Source organism: Mustela erminea, chromosome X (assembly GCF_009829155.1).
Source record: "Mustela erminea isolate mMusErm1 chromosome X, mMusErm1.Pri, whole genome shotgun sequence".
NCBI lineage: Eukaryota > Metazoa > Chordata > Mammalia > Carnivora > Mustelidae > Mustela > Mustela erminea.
The window spans coordinates 61,514,265-61,520,264 of record NC_045635.1 but is presented as its reverse complement, the minus strand read 5'-3'; the positions used below and the strand labels follow the sequence as shown (position 1 = coordinate 61,520,264).

The following is a 6,000-nucleotide window of genomic DNA, read 5'->3' as shown; positions in this document are numbered from 1 at the left end:
GGGGTGGAGAGAAGAGGGCATACTCAGCGCATGCGCCAGAAGCCAACTGCGGCGATCTCGGAGAAGCAGTCCTTTAACTTGCATCAGCACTGCGGCTTAAGGCTACGCTGGTTCTCTTTCGCCTGTCCAGTTCTACCTTGGCCTGTGGAGCCACCCTAGACCCGCGGAATCTGTGCCGCTGCTCCCTCTACCCTCTCTTCCGGCGGCCAGCACTAAGAATTTGTGCTACGACGCTCGATTCAGCCAGAAGGTAGGAGAAGAACATGGAGGGCGGCGGAGGGAACTCGGGACGGGGAGATCCTTAATCTGTGTATTCTACCGGTTCACGAGAAGAAAAAGTGGGGGACTCAAACCTACAAAAGGATGTTGAGCGTGTACTTTCCATTGTGAAAGGCTACAGACTCCTTTACTCTAATCATGGTTGAGGCACACGAGCGTCGGTATTTTCCATAACGTTGTTAAAAAATTGGGGCTTCCTCGTACGTAGCAGAGGTGTATTTAAAGGATGGGCCTTAGGAGTAGGCTTATCCAATTATGAGAGCTTTCTTTGCCTTTGTTCTGGGTAGTGGGTCTTATTACGGAGACTGAGGGTCCTCCAGCTCCTCCCTGGGGGCCGGGGCGGATTCCGTCGAGATTTGCTCTCTGCAGTCCCCTGCAGTGTTTCCATTTCCCTAGTGTATCACACGGACCCCCATTCGGAAATGCTGGTAGTGTCCCTCCTTTAGTAGTGGGGCACAGTTTTACCGATATATATACATGCATCAGGCAAGTATATATAAGAAACGGAGGAGGGAGGGTTGGGCCTAGGAGAGGACGGGCTTGGTGCGCATGTGTATTTGAAAGGTTGGGGGAGGCGCGGGATCGCGCTTGTATATTTGAGAAGGCCTTGATGCGGAGGGAAGGGGCCCCAGCTGGGGAGAGGGGAGGTGAGCACGCGCAAGCTTGGGGGCGTTGCTGGGGGCGGGGGCGGGGTGTCGAATGCGTAACTAAGAAAGCTAAGTTTCTAGTACGCAGTTGGCAGCGGCAGTTGGGAGGGAAAGTGCAGGCGCGCATGCGTACTTGAGACGACATTGTGACTGTTGGCTTTAGGGTGAGAGAGGGGCGCAGGCGTATTTCAGACGGAATGACGGGGAGGGGAGGCGAGCGCCGTGGGTGTAATTAAGATTGCAAAATGGCGAGGGGGGAGGTAAGTTGTCTTTGCTTGGCCATCTTGGGCTAGGGGGCCCTGCAGAGAAGTAGAATCTACCTTTCTGGTTGGGTGAAGGGGTCTGTCGACTGGGAGATGTCTTAGGCTGTGGCCAAATCCACCGGAAACTCACCCAGAATCTTAGCCTTTCACTGGCCCTTTGATAATATGTGGGTTTGAAAATGGGGAGGAGATGACTGTCTAAAAGGTTTCGGCAGCTGACTATGTGTAGGAAATGCATAAAATTGGAGCACTGGAGCCGGGTCACATTCCGGCAATACACATTTGGAGGGCTCTCTGTCAGACTTTGGGACACTGTATTTGGCTCTGGACACATTCTCTCGTCCCATCAGAGCAGCAGAACACAGTGATTGCAGTATTGTGAAAATTTATTATGTTGGTCAGAAGCCCTTGATTTCTCCCACTGCAGAATACTGGTGTGAGGATTTGGCTGTGTTTCCAAGTGCTTGTTACACTTTAAACCTAGAATTTGGGCAGATGGTAATGGTGGTATGAAGGTGATCTGGGTTCATACCCTTTCCTCTAAATTATTATTTTTTTTCTGTAAAACTTGAACCAGGGGAAAGATTTTTTTTTTTTAGGTAGCTGTACTGTCGTGGATCTCAGAGGGCTGTCAATGAATTTCTAGTTTAGCACTTAAATATGTAGCACAGAGGGCACAGGATTCAAAATAGAAGAGACCGCGGTTGCCCAATAATCCTCACAGTGATCTCATACTGGTCCTTTTCCTTCTCTGAGCCCATTTCTGTATAGTAATAATCCTGTTTAAATGTCTGTAGCACATAAAACTATATGCCAGGTGCTAGTCTACATGCTACTCATGCTTTTACATGCCTTAACTCATTTAGTACTCTCGATAATCTTATGAAATAGCAGTACCATTATTCATATTTTACAAATGAGAAATGTAGGGGACACATGATTAAGTAATTTGCCCAAGGCTTTACATCCATTTGGATGGCTGAAACTGGATTTTTATCCAAGTTGTATGACTCCATAATGCTGTGCTCTTAAACATTATGCTTTATTACCCTGAAATGAGGATTCAAAATTTAAAATACCCTTCTTTTATGATTTCAAATTTCGTTTGTAATTTACCTGTGCTGTTTAAGAAAGGCGACCTGTTTGCTCTTGGCCGTTTTTTATTCAGTGCATTGTACAGGGCTACATATGGAGAAGACAAAAAGTGAAGAATTGTTGATTTGGAGCCTATGGAGGTGGCCATCCTTATCTACCCTTGTCTTCTATGCTTTTTGTTCTGCAGAGGGTTTAAAATGGCCGACTGCAGCAGACTGGACACACCCTTCTTGTTTAGCCTGATTTGAGATCTGGTCAAATGCTTTGAGACAGCAGTCTTTTGCTGCAGTAGAGATTTTTTTTTTTTGGTTACCCATTATTAATGTTTTGGTGTGTTAATGCAAATGTTCAATAATAAAGGAGAATTTTTTTCTTATAATAAAAGACTGAACATACATGCATTTCTTTTTTATTATTGGTTAGGATGGATTCTCTGAAGTGGAATTACTATTGTCAGCGTTTTTAACACTCAATATGTATTGACAGATTTCATTCTGAAGAGGTCATACCAGTTTTTACTCACACAGGCATTGAGTGGTGTTTGTTTTAAAAAATAAATGTTATGAATAAAAAACAGTAGTGTTTTAATTTGCATTTCTTTGGTTATTAGTGAGTTTGGACTCCTTTTTCCTCCATATATTTCTTAGCAGTTTAATTTTCTTTGGTATGATGTTAGTTCAGGTCTTATACGGATTTATCTATTGGAGTTTTAGTTTAGTGTTATTGTTCTATTTGAAAGTGTTCTTCAGATAAAGGCTGTTACTCAGATTTCTGCAGTGTTACATACATCAGGTTATTGTTTACCTTTTAATTTTTGTTTTTAAATTTTGGGTTAGTAGAGATTCGAAAGCAAGTGGTCAAATATCTGTCTATTTTGTAAATTTTCTTCCATTGTTTAAGTTTGAATAGTTCCCTCAATCTAGAAATTTGGTAAATATTCATTGTAGCTTAATCTGAGGATAACCATCAAGTTTGGGGGGAAAGGATCTGTAATTTCACTGCCCAGAAATGACCCAGTGTTTATAAATGTGTTCACGTCTTTTCATTCCCTGCATTTTTCTATGGTTGATCATGTATTTGTACTATTTTATGTTGTGTTTTGTGTTTAACATTATAGCATGCATTTTTCCACGTTAAACATTGTTAGCATTTGTCATCTAGTGGTTTCATGGTATCTACTTGTATGGAAATATTTTAAATTTTCAGTATTTTAAATGATGTAATGAATGTCTTTTTATTTTCATTTAGTTTTTATTGTTTGTTTATTTTGAGTTACTTCTTTATAGAATGGAGCCAGAATTAGAATTGTTCAGCAAAAGGTTAGAACGTTATAAAGATTTGCTATATAGTAACATTCAAAGCATTATGTCATTTTTTTGTACCCAGCTATTTAGGTATTTAGAAAAAAATTTTTTGCTACCTTATATGTAAGAGAATGGTGTCTTTGTTTTACTATCCATTTCTCTGATTTCTGGTGAGGCCAAACTCTCAAATGTTAATTATTAGCGTTTTGTGAACTATTCGATTTGTGTCTGAATGTTACGTATTTGTAAGAGCTCTGTATTATGTGTTCCCTATAAGGATCTGTTATCCTCTTGTCATTTATTGCAAATAACAAACGTGATTTGTTGCACATATACTCCTGGTATATGTTGCCATTGAGTGTTAAGAAATGTTTGTGATTCCAAAGACAACTGTTTAATGGGAAACATATCAGGTTCTTGGTAGCCATTTTGAGATAACATTTGTCTGTCCTTTAAATAGATAGCCCTGTGTTTTTATTTAAATAGAGAGCAGTCTTGAGTGCTGCTGCATAGCATTGGTACACCCTGGCTTTGGGTGTGGGAAGAAGACATGGCAACATTTTGTCCCTAAAAAGAAACCAACTTAGACAAGACACAAAACAGTAGAACCCTCTCCCCCATCCGTTCTGGGACTGATCTTATTTTGAATACTTAGGAGTGATCTGGAGGAGGTTATGGACATAGTGTGATGTCCACATTTATAGATAACACTGAGCTCTTCGGGGGTGTAAAATGCTAGGAGAAACAGACTGTAACACCTGAGAAGGCATTGTGAGTGTGGGCTGACAGTGGCAGAATGGAACAGTGTAGGCAAGAGCAATAAGAAGACTTCAGGGGGAAGTAGTACATTAAGCATGTAAAAGTGGCCTTGAAGACATTGGGTCCAAAGACGGGGACCTCAGTGTTAAATGGCAACAATCTGTTGATGTCATCAACTCAGTTTACTGGTTGCAGAGACAGAAGAGCCATTAAAACCCTAGGCCTTATTAAGAACAGTATGGGGCACAGAAAAATTCCATCCTGTCTTTGTATAAAACCATCTGAACCAAGTGATTAGTTAACACTAGTAATCGCTCCTCAAGGAGTCTCTTATTATCACTCAGTGTTGAAAAGTGGTTGGGAAAATTGTATTACCTCCTTGTTTCATATTTCTTATTTATTTTGTTATTTACTATTATATAGGTAATTTAGATATTCTTAAAGGTTTGGGGGTGAAAACATTAAAACATTTCCTGAAGCTGGGTCTCTTATTTGGGGTCCAGAGAATCTGTTTAATTATATTTATTAAGTAAAGCTTTCTAAATTATCATTCCCAATCTATGGGCTCTTACTATCTCATGTATTTAATAGCATTCTGATGTTTACTTTTTCAGTGAAGTGTGGGGATTATAGGATTTAGAGGTGCCCAGTGATTTGTTACTTACTGCTTTTTGCTATCGAATTACACTGGGTTAATCCAGGTAGTTGTAAGCCCCCATTTTTCATCATTTTGTTAGTTGCAGGTGTTAAAGGAGGCTTACTGCCGGTTGGGGGAGGTTCACAGATGTGTAATAAGCAAAACAAAACAACAGAGCTTGTATTGTAGAGGAGGTAGTTGAGAAGATCCTTTACTGGATGTCTCTGTCTTAAGCGTGGGAGTCCCATTTTACATCATGGCCAGTGTCTAGTTCCCAAACCTATCTCTGATCAGGAGTTAGGGAGAGCGTGGGTATTTGAAATAGCCTAAAAGCCTTAACCTTTGATTTCTACAATCTCTTCCTCCCTCTTGATGTTACAGCCAGCAGCAGCCTGGAGCAGCGCCCCCTGGAAAGAAATTTTACATCGGCCATTATAATACAACCTGATAAGTGTTGCAGCACTTACCAGGTTGTATTGTAATTGTCTGTGTATATGCCTGTCTCCCTTCCTATGTTCTCAGTTAGACTGTAAGCTCCTTGAGGGCAGGGACAGTGTCTTCTTCAGAGCCCAGCCTGGCACATTAGTAGGCCTCAGTAAATGTTTATTGGATGAATAAATGAATGAGTCATCAACAAACATTTATCGTGTGCCTGCTAAGGTGATCTCCACAGGCTCTGGACTGTCAACTGTTATTCACAACGCATGTGGTCAGAAACGTGCTGTTTCTTTCTAGTTACGTATATAAAGAGTTTTTCTGAGATAATGCTATTTTTGTGTTTGGATTTCAGTCCTTGGTACTTAACAGATGTTGCTACCATTACTGCTGCTGACACCCTCTTCCTTGGTGGGACCTGGGTGATAGCTGCCAGGTCAGGAGCCTCATCCTCACTGCCCAGGGCACGCTAAATGGTTCCTATCTGTAGACTCATCCCCTTTTCAGTCCTCCTCAGGTCATCCTTCAAGTGGTGTTCCTAGGTAGGACTGCACGTTCTAGATGAGGGGTAGGCAAATGCA

At 41.4% G+C, this 6,000-nt stretch overlaps 1 long non-coding RNA gene across 8 annotated transcripts in view; it reads left to right on the top strand.

Annotated features, from left to right (window-relative positions):
* Positions 1-6,000, top strand: part of LOC116582169 — a 49,309-nt gene continuing 43,309 nt past the window's right edge. Inside the window, exon 1 of one of the 8 annotated variants that reach the window (XR_004282404.1) lies at positions 1-250. This is a non-coding gene — a long non-coding RNA (uncharacterized LOC116582169). Of the gene's footprint in view, positions 251-847; positions 927-1,079; positions 1,187-6,000 lie in introns of those variants that run through there. The other 7 variants (XR_004282399.1, XR_004282405.1, XR_004282403.1 and 4 more) reach the window with 7 other exon arrangements.